This window comes from Sturnus vulgaris, chromosome 1 (genome assembly GCF_052056855.1).
Source record: "Sturnus vulgaris isolate bStuVul1 chromosome 1, bStuVul1.hap1, whole genome shotgun sequence".
NCBI lineage: Eukaryota > Metazoa > Chordata > Aves > Passeriformes > Sturnidae > Sturnus > Sturnus vulgaris.
In genome coordinates this window covers 118,137,316-118,148,835 of record NC_142243.1, presented here as the reverse complement: position 1 = coordinate 118,148,835, position 11,520 = coordinate 118,137,316, and positions in this window count along the sequence as shown.

Below are 11,520 nucleotides of genomic sequence, written 5' to 3'. Positions count from 1 at the left end.
CAACACAACTGTGTGGCTCATCTGGTATGGGGTTTGCTGTACAAGTGTAGCATTATGTTGCTTCATCCTATTATTCTGTGGAGAAGATACAGCGATGATGACACTGTGTTAGCTCTACAGTGTTTAATCCCTATTAATCCCACCACAGACACTAGGATGCTTTTTTTGGTGCTGTTTGCATCAAAAAATTACTGTATACCAAAAGGAAGTGTGTGGAATTGCTGCATGGGCATAGTAGCGCTGAAAATACACGTTAAGTAAGAATTCTCCAAAACTTGTCTGCTAAAACTTCAAGAGACAATCTGATGATACTTTTATCTTTTTTTTTTTTTTAAGCTCAGGACTAGTCAAAAGAAATGATAGTCTCAAAATTATGAAGGTGAGCAGAGGGCTGGAGTATGTCTCATATGAAGGCAGGCTGAGAGAGTTGAGGTTTTTTTGCCTGGAGAAGAGAAGGCTGCAGAGGGGTATTGAGGCACCTTCCAGTATCCAGTGACGGGGGGTACAAGAATGCTGGAGAGGGACTTCTGACAAGGCTGTGTAGTGACAGGACAAGGGGGGTTGTCTTTAAACCAAAGGGAGTAGGTTTAGATTAGATATTAGGGAGAAAATCTTAAATGTGAGAGTGATGAGGCACTGGAACAGATTGCCCAGAAAAACGTGGAGGTCTCATCCCTGGAAGTGTTCAGGGCTAGGCTGGATGGGGCTTTGAGCAACCTGGTCTAGTGGAAGGTGTTCCTGCCTGTGGCAGGGGGATTGGAACTAGATGATCTTTTAAGGTCCTCTTTCAACTCAAACCGTTCCATGATTCCATGATGCTCTTCTCATCATGGGTTATTTGAAGTATTTGCTTGTCTACGTTTTTTTTACATAATTGTGTTGCACAGATGGTTACAGATTTACCGCTTTCCACCTTGAATTTTGTCACAGCATACATCACGTGCATGCCATATGTTGCTTCCTGGACCATTTAAAAATGTTTAGAATTGTCTCTTCATGTCAGAAAATTGGTCAGAAAGATGTAACAAACTTTTGAAGTATAGGGAACATTTTCTTAAAACCTGAAGTGTTTACTAACACTTCTTGCTTTTGCCTGTGTGTGAAACATTGCAAGGTGAGATGCCATTTGGAATTAATATCAGGCTGCATATACAAAGCAGACCCAATATTTTTTCCTAATCATGGAGCTGAGTTGGCTGTTGTAGAGCAGTTCCTGTTCTAGTGGGCCTTGTCTGTCCGTACCAGTTACTGTAATGAGTGAATGCAGCACAACTCATCAAATCAGCTTTGGCTCTTGTTTTCCAGCTAAAACCATGCTATGCTCTGGAAACTTGAGATGCCAAAGTTCTAACAAAACACATATTATTCAGAGAAGATCTTGAAAGTTTAAAAAAATAGAAGCCAAGAAATTGAACCATTTTTACCTAATTCCTTTTAATGAGAAACACAATGTCCCAAACATCGAGGAGGGTAGGAATTTACAATTTTGTGTCATCTTTATACAGTACTTGTGGCAGATGAATTGGGATGCAGATGGGGCTAATCTTCATATATTCCAGATGAATTTGCTTTTCTGTTTCAGGAGTGTTTTCTTAGGTCTACACTTTGCTCACAGCAACTTCTTTTTCTTTCAGTTATTTCCTAAGTGGGAACAGAAATGGACACCCCAATGAACATTTATTAGTTCTCTCTTACAGAATCATAGAATCAGGTTGGAACAGACCTTTGAGATTATCAAGTCCAGCCTATGACCCAACACCACCATGTCAGCTAGACCATGGCACTGATTGCCACATGTCCAGTGTTTTCTTAAACGCCTCCAGGGACAGTGACTTTACCAGCTCCATGGGCAGCCCATTCCAATGCCCAAACACCCTTTCTGTGAAGAAATTCTTCCTGACGTCCAACTTAAACCTCCCTGATCTATTTGAAATCTACCAAAGGTACCTAGAAACATTTCTGAGCTCTTCTTTCTGTAATGGAGTTGTTGGCTCTCCAGACACTTTCCTGACAGATCCACCAAAACCTTGAAGCATCCTGTCCATTTAGAAATGAATTAATTTTCTTTTGCTCATTATGCAGTGGATTAATTTTCTTAACTAGTGGGCATAGCATTTTCATGCTTGCTTGGTTAATGTTTTTTTACCATAGATTTCCATTTTCCAGACAGAAATTTTGGTATTTATTCTGGCTTTATGAGAACAAGCTTGAGGGAAAAGGCTGATTGCAGCTTGGCTCAGTCTCTGAAGGCATTAATGAAAACATAAACCAAGTCTTCACAGCTGAAGCAAGCACACACAAACCTGAAACTACTTTTGGAATCTTGATTCTGGGAAATCCTGGGCCATATTTACAAAAATAAAACTTCGTGGCTCCTTTTTGTCCTTGCAAAACCCGACACCAGCACAGAAACATAACAACTTTGATGGCATTTGCAGGGCCACGGTTGCTGTCCGAGTTGAGCAGCACTTGGGGACACTTATCCTGGAGGAGCAAGCTCAGGAGAAGACCTCTGTAGCCCTCAGAGTCTGTTTGGAGCAAAGTGTAACTCAATAGTATGTAGTAGAAGATGTCTAGTAGTCAATGCTCTATGACACCATCATCACATGTTCCCACCTCCAGGCTTATGGTTTCCTCTCAAAAGCTTGTGGTTTCCTAGTAGTCATGCTTGCTACCCAATTCCTCTCTCTGCCACTTGTCTCTGCCAAAATCTTTATTGCAGCCATCCCCTGTGATGATACCCAGGGTCTTCAGGACAAGGCTTAAATCCCACTAAAGCTTTGCCTTCAGAGGAGGATGAAGCAAGCTCAAGCCCCTGTGGTTCCTCTGGCCTTGAGGCAGTGTATGGTATGGTGCTGCGCTGGGCTGCCTTTGCAGAGCAGTCAGAGGAAGAGGCAGCAGCCTGGCTGACCTAGCCACCCTGTTTCCAGTGCCTCGTGTGCCCTGGAATATCTTCTTCAGCCCAGGGCTGGCTCTGGCGTGGCCAGACAGACACAGGAAGTTACAGCTGAGGAGCTAATGTCATTTAAGTGTGGCTCTTTGTGCACATCCCACCACCTCCTTAAGATCCCCATACAGAGCACACTTGATAAGGGGAGGCTTCTTTCCTAACAAAAGAGGAAGCTTTGTATAAAGAACTTCTAGTATATTTCTGTCATCTTACAGTATGCACAAATACAATTTCTAGGAGGCAATAAGCTTTCTGCATGGCAGCTGTAATAAATGAACCAGTAGACACATTGTGTGATTTATTCTACCCTTCTGGTGCAGCAAAGGATCTGAATTTGTGCTGAAACCACTTTTAAATGGCTTTGGTTACTCTGTGCCCAGTGCTTCATTTGCAAAGTTCTCCTTTTGAGCCAGTAGATGTACAGTTTGACAAAGCATTTAAATTTGGAGGATGGCTTTTGTTGCTGTCTGCAGCAAGGTGAGTCAGAAGAGACTGGCATGTGGGCAGCTGAACACCCACCAGGGCCCAAAAACACACTTCAGGAAAGGATGAGAATACAGAGCTGACCTAAAAATACAGCCAGAAAATCTCAGCTGTTGGAGTGCATCAATCCATCTTCAGTTTCTTAACTCATATCTTACATTAATGGCCACAGGACCAGATACTATCTGACTTTACACAGCAGCATAGGTAAGTGTACATGTGTGTTTTTGTGATGCCCTGTTTCCTTGGTATAAACAGGAGCACGGAACCTTCTTCAGCCACTGATGCAAAGCAAATAGCAGACCATTATTATTCAATCCACCTGGGCTTTGCAAATGTCAAGATGATATCACTCATGCTTGCTTTGTCATTATTACACCTAATCATTTTTATTAGCTGGTGAACCAAGCAGTTTCTGTAGATATGCTGATTTCTAATAGATTGTCCCTTCAAACCATGCAGCAAAAATAGATAGGAAGAAAATAATTATTTCTGTAGCCCAAGCTCCTAATTTTAATGCAGATCTCTGTAATTGTCAGAACTAAGTTTATAGGAAGTTTTTGCCAATTAATTTGCCCATTTCTGAGGATCTGGGCCCCATTTCAAACATCTAAAGTAAGAGACGGCACCTGTGTTAACAGCATGCTCACACTGGGGTAAAAAAGCCAGAAACGTTCATCCTTCTGAATAATGTTCCCACCTCAACAAATATTTTTTATATTATGTATATCAGGATGTTCCTGCACTCCAGAGAAAAGAACCACACAGGACTAGCAGAATTCACAATGAGGAAAGCTGACATTTTCAAATATAAAAGCATATTTCACCTTTAGAAAGGAGATGTCCCAAAAAAGACTGAAATTTTCATACTGGCGCTTTTCTTCTGGCAAAGCTTGATTTCTTTGGCAAGCTGTCCTGTTTCAACAGTCCCTCCTCCTTGCCAGGCAGTGTGCCAGGCAGGAGACAGCAGCAGGGACAGGCAGTCAAAGCAAAACACGTGAGTCTGTAGTATCAGCTCTTTTGGGACAGAATGAGGGCCTGCTTCCATCAAATTTAATCAGATTTAATGCTCAACTGCTGGGAGCAACTACTATTTTGCAACTGGAGAGAGGAAAAGATGTTTGGCTGAGCACAGGCAGGATGTATTGGAGAAGGTGGTGGTGATTCAGCCAAATATAAATGTGCCACTGCTGGGTGGGGCAAAGTCAATTTTAAGAGGTGCAGCAAGTGTTGGCAGCTGCATAGAATAAATTAGTAAGTCAAATGAAGAAAACATCACTGGCTCCAGGTAATTCATATGCCCATGACCCAAATTCCCCTTCCTGGCATCCTGTACTGCTCAGTATGTGTGCTGGGTTTACCTTACATTTTAGCAGAAAAGCTGAAGGTTTATTTCACCCAATAATTCATTTGCGTAACAACAGTGCATCTGGAATGGAAATATTTGATCCTGTAGAGGTTGCTGGGCTGTTTATTCCCCCTGCTTCATTACACACATTTTTGTTTAGTGAGCAGTGCTGCCCCATTGCAACCATCCTAGTATAAAATCACCAACTTTAGCTGCCACTAACACAGACATTACTCAGCAAGGCAGATTGTCTTAAGTTAGAAAAGCTGTCAAATGTAAGATATATCAGAAATAGCTGAGGTAACTTGGTTTATTCAGCCTAGAAAAGCAGAGACTGAGGGGTGACCTCATTGCAGTCTACAAATTCCTCTTGAAGGGGAGCAAAGGGCCAGGGATCATTCTCATCTTCCTGGTGACCAGTGATAGGGAATGGTCTGACGCTATGTCATGGGAGGTTTAGGCTGGATATTAGGAAAAGATTATTATTCTTCACTCAGAGGGTGGTTGGGCTCTGGAACAGGCTGCTTAGGGAAGTGGCCACAGCACCAAGCTGACAGAGTTCAAGAAGCACATGGACAATGCTCTCAAGCACGTGGTGTGACTCTTGGGGATGTCCTGGGCAGGGCAGGGAATTGGAGATGATCCTTGTGGTTCTCTTCCAACTCAGGATATTCTATGATATCTCAACATGGCTTAGATAGTGTGGTTATTCCGCACTGGTGGTTATTTTTAAGAGGAAGAGAAAGTTTTTTATATGCCCAATTCCTTAAGATGTTTCCCCTGGCCAGCCTGAAAGCCTGCCCACTTCACGGAGTTAAGTCTGCTCAGTTCACACTTACAAATACCATAATATAAGGGAAAACCCCAAATTGCATCTCCTTTGCTGGCATCTGAGGGCAAGGGAAGGAAAGATCTTTGAACAGGGAAGCTTGAAGTGTGAAAAGGTTTGCTAACACTTTGGCATCTGTTTTTTTGTTCTTTCTCCCAAAGCATATTGGCTGTAAGTAAGTTTGCAGTTAGTGTTTCCGATGTCAGGAACAATAAGGGCACGGGGAATTTAAAAGCATTGCTGCTTGGCACAAGTGGAAGCCCACATTGCTGAAACAGAGATTATTTCTTTGAACACTCTCTGAGCACCTCTGAGCATTCACACCAGATGTTGCATCCGTGTCCTGACAGCTCTCAGGAGCTCAGACTGGCACCGTGCACCTCCTGGCCAGCAGCAATGTGAGCTGGCACACAGGCAGCCAGTTCTTCTCGCAGCCTGATGTGGACTGAAAAAGCCAGCATGAAAAAGTTGTCTTTGCAGCCTCTGCTTAAAAAGCAGACATGTGGGACCTGGAAAGTGCCAGAACAAGGAGCACTGCCCTGCCATAGATAAAAGCTCAGCTGTGGCAAGGCAGTGGGACACGGTGCCCAGCTCCATTACTCACCCTCCCTTCCACGCCTGACTGGCTGTGTGTCCTTGCTGGCTCTGCTTACTCCTGCTGCACGTCTTGATCTGTGCACTCACGCCTTGACACATAGCCACGGAGTCTTTTTATATTTGTCCCAGGCAGTTAAAGATAAATAACAGAGAGATCCTGAGCCTAGAAGCTTCTCTGCTTTCTTCCCCCTAGGCAGCTGCCTTCACAAGAGGCAGAGCATCTCCCTTGGGCCTGTCTTCCTGTCAGAATTCAAATGGCACTGCTTTAGCACTTCCTTTGAATCGAGGTAGTAGATAATGCAGAGCAAATGACTGCTTCTGATAACTCAGGTTTCAGAGAAATGTCACATGAAGTCTTCAAGGCAAACTGTAATGAACACAAGGCTTTTATGTTCTTCCAAGATTTTTTGTTTTTCTCAAAGGCTGCCCTGTTTTTTCTGAGTCTTCCTTTAGGAAATATAAGAGTTATAATCTCAAAAGAGGTTCACATGTGCACACAAGAAAAACTACTCCAAAGGATAAAAGTGCAACCAAAACTTTACTTCCTATTTTAATTCTGCTTCAGGCAGAAATTAAAAGAGAGTATATTATCTCTGTGCACAGTCAGAAGCATCCTGTAGCATAGGCTGCTGGTAAAAATGAATTATCTATGCAAGAAAAGTTAATTAAAGAAAAGGTTTTAGGAGATCTTTATTCAAAACAATGTTAAAAAAGTTACATTTAAAATGGAGGTTTCTCAAGTCCTACTTGCATGCACTATCTGATTGGAAATGCAGTGTGGTGACTTTCAGTCACTGCTGGGGGAGGAGATGCTGGATCAGACCATTAGCCATGGCACCATCCTAACCATGCACTGGTGAGGAGTGTGAAGTCCAGCTTACCCATGTGCAATTCCATAGGGCTGCAAGGGAAGTGGGATGGATCCAGACAAAGCAGCAATGGTCCTGTGCTGAGCAGGGGGCTAAGAGATTTTAAAATGGGCAGGAGCCAGAGGTGACCTCCTGTAGGGGCTGGGAGACAGGGTCAGCCAGGAGCAGAAATGATCCTTTCCATTCCCTGCTCTGCAGCCCACATATTAAAGTCTCACCATCGTGATGTGTCAGACATTCCACTGAGTGCCGAGAGTGAATACCAAGGACCACATTCTTTGGATCCCCAAATTTCTGAGAACATTTCTCATTTAATTGCATATTTTCTGAAGATATCTGATTCTATACATCCATACAAGGATATCAAAGACAGAAGTTTCAACCTGAAACTCTTCCTGCAATAAAGCCTCACAAAAGTTCTCCACAGGCAAGGTAAAATAATTTTATGTGCTAGATAATACACCACTACAATGAAATCCTGCCCCATTAGAGTGTTGAATCACTGAAATTTCATGTCTTATCAGCACAGAGTAACAGTTTGGGATCAGGTGATGGGACCAAATATAAAAAACTGATAATTGCATAAATAGAATGAAGTTGGATAATAACTTTCAATATGAGATGGGTCAGACATATAATGAGAAGCCCATCTAAAGGTTAAACTTGATTCATTATTAGTTATGAGTCACACATAGGAGTTGATGCCACTTTAAAGAAAGACATAACCATGAGGCATAATTATTCTTTATAGCCTGTAATACCCTGCCTGCCATCAGATGGGGCAGAGAGGGGAGAGGTGTAACCCCTGTGTGAGCACCAGTGCTTCTCATAGGAGGCAAAGCAGCTCATTTCTGCCTCAGTTTTGCTTTACAAATACAGTGCACCCTGCACTGTGTAAGCTGCTCACAGGGGAAGATATTTGGAGCTGCCATTAAAGGAGGTCATTAAGACATGCCACGTGATTTATGTTAAAGCAGAGTTTAAGCACAAGGCAGTTATTTATGTTCTTGGGAAATGGTAAATGCCCTAGGATATTTTGGAACAGCTAAAGAAGAGTGTCCTTATTTTGGGTTGGGTTTTTCTAGATTTTAAAATATAGGCACATATAAAAGTCACAGAAATTCCAAGTCAGCACAACAGATCCTGTGGTGAAACTGTAGGCAGAAGATGGCACAGGGTATCTAACAAAACACTAACAGGCAGGGAAGTTGAGGGATGGGTTAGTTTTCATGCTTTTATTAAGACATTGTTAGAATGTTCCTCAGGATATCAAACCTCTGACAAAACATCGCAAAATGTTACCTGTAATGTAACCACAGAGCTCCTCACAAATGCTGCAACACAGTCAGCTGGAATCAAAGTCAGCACAGAGAGGTGACAACACTTGAAACGTAGTCTCAAACATAACAGATGGCAAGCAAAGCCCAAAGCAAAACAAATCCCCAAAGGAAAACACAAAAACAAATATCAGAGACAAATGGGCATTTAAAATAAATGAAGAAATGCATACAAAAGGAAAATGCCTTAAAGGGACAATCTTGGAAGTGTTACAAAATCACCAGACAAGAAAAAAAAGATCAGGAGGGATAAATGTGAAACAGAGTTGTGCAACGCTTCTCACTCAGTCTGAAGGAGACTCCAGATGTTCCCTCTTAACTTTCATTTAACTACTAGTTGTGAAATAGCTGGCTTGCAGAGGGTGGCTGAGCTGAGGCTGGACATGGTGCATCTTATCTCACTACAAGAGTGAGAAACTATACCTGGGGAAGAGAATCTACATTCATTCCACTGCAGTGATGGATCCACTGGCCTGGTGGAAGAGTGCACAGAGCTAACGGTGGAATAAAGTAGGGTCAATGCTGATGAAGATATAGAGGAACTATTAGCAGCAGCTAGAGTCCCACTAGTCATGGATGTTACAATGAAGTTGAGTCCATATTGAAAGGATTTGTGGTGTTTAATGAATTGATGAAATTCTAAATTTGGACTGCTTATTATCTTTACAGACATAGGAAATTTAAAATTAGTACAAGATTAACATGTTTAAAACTATGAAATGATTTGGTGATGACCTGCAGGAGACCACAATATCTGTAATAAACCACGAACTCAGTTCCAATTATTTATAATAGTAATATACTTAAGCTTATACTTCCATGTTTTGGGATGTTCTCAGTGTTCTTGACTTTTATAAACTGGTCTACTTGGTTGACAAAGTAAGTCCTGTGAGCACATGTAGCAATCACACAGCAGTGGGAAGCAGCAAAGCTTTTTCTCACAGCACTTAACAAGAACCAGAATTAAAATGAATGACCTGGTTGCTGAATGACATAATGAGTGTGAGCATCCATTTTTTGTGTAGCCTCTCGTGGATGAGAAATCCTTCTGCCTCGGCTGAAGCCTATTGCTGAAGGGCAGCCCCTGGAGCCCATGCATGGCCCGCTGTGCTGGGTGGCAGCAAAGGCAGGGAAAGCCACCCTTCCAGTCACCTGGCTCGACATCCTCCTGGGCTTTCTGTCAGCAAACTGAGCTCTCTTCCCACTGGAACAGAGTGCATGTGAGCACCTGAGAATAACACTAATATAAAGTAGTTAAAAAATACATTAATGTGTGGAAACCACACTGCAGAGAGTAGTGAACTTGAGAGTTTGCTTAGCCCAAAACCATGGTTGAGAGTAGGTTTCCAACCCATCTTCACATCAAATTCACCTGCAGTTCTGTGCTTGCACAGGGGTCTGAAATACTCCCACAGCAAAAGCACTCTGCATCAGGATTTACTTTTCTGCTTTCCAGCTTTGTTTCAGAAATCACTGAACAAATGTGTCTTATACCTGTGCAACATTCAGGAGGAAAATGAAAACCTTCTCATCTCTAATCTACCTTTCCAAGTTTCCCATTGCTATAGTAGGAAGACACTGCTCCTTCCCATACAAACAGGTCTCTAGGTGCATTATTAGCACAGTATTAAGCTCAGCCTCTTATTACCTCCCAAACTAACTAAAGGGGGAGAAAAACTCTGCTTGAATAATTCAGGACTCTTATTACCAAATCCCTTATTTTTCAGATTTTCTGTTTTTCCCCCTGAAACTATAGACATGCCAATTCTTTGAAGGCAGCAGAGACAAGAAGTTCTCTGAATAAGCACTTTTCAAGCCACTTGCAAATTTTTTCTCCCCCTCTGTTGCAAAGAATCTAATTAAACTGTCTATTACCTTTGTTCAGTCTAAAAAGAAGCTGCTCTGATTCTTTCATGTAGGTTTTCATTAAAAGTCCCCTGAAGAAAGCTTTTTTCCCTAGAGGTAAATAATTTGCATAAACCCATGCAAAATAAATCCCTTTTACCCAAGCTAACTAGACTCCACTGTGGCAGCAGCCCACCCAGTTAATGTGTCCCATGCAGACTGCATTTGAGAAGAGAAGTAGGAAACCATGCTATGGGGAAAAAAATATTTTAAAGTATGTTTCTCTTACTTGCCTACTGTTTTTGGAGCCTTTGGTGGGGACTCACAGGGTTACAGGGACTGAGGATTTAGGACTTACGTGAAACAATCCCAGTAGTGTTGCTGGGATGCTGCTCCCTTCATTATGTTTTTCCAAGATAAACAACAAACTACTCCCTTCAAACCCTTAGCCACACATGAGAAACAAACCCTTTGGGAATCTATCAGATGGATAGATATAATCTATCATATCATCCCTAGTGAGAAATTCACTTACCCAAGACATATACACAACTATTCTTTCATCTATTTGAACTCATGACAATTATTTGTTTTGTGGGTTGTTTCCTCCTCATCTCTTTCTTGATCACCTGAGACAGGCCAAGAAGCACCACCTAAGAAGGAATGGGAGCATGGCTGTGGGATCTAGGAGCTTGCCTCTCTTGCACAAACTTTGGCTGCTGCTTGAGGTAGCATTGCACACACAAATGTGGCAATGAAGTCCAAGAGGGCTGTGAAGGATATTGGAGATGCTGCCAAAGACAGCAACAACTTGTGTAATTGTTCAATGACTGAAGTAGCTACCCAGGAGGCAGAGGTAGAACCATCTGCATCTTTCCTAGAGTTTTTCCCAATTATTGGGGTCAAGACAAGGCTGGGGTGAGGCTTAGCTCTCCCTTCTCCACTACTCAGTGAGTATCACTGAATGGTGATCCTTTCAGGAGTCTGAAGGGGATTTAAAAACAGCAAAGCACCTTCTTCTGTCTCCTGTGACTGAGACCCTTGTCAGGTGATGGAAAAATCCTGTGTTTCTGCTGGCCTGTTCCCAGGGTGAGGACAGCTGCTTTGGAGGTCTCCTTTCAAGAGTGCAAAAAGAGCCTCATCCATGGTAGCAAGAGCCCCCTCTTCTGCTGCTCTGGGCGAGATGCCTGCTGGAGTATCTCATGATTTCCTGGGTGTCCCTGCTGGGACAACGACCTGTAAGGTTGTCCAAGCCCCAGGTA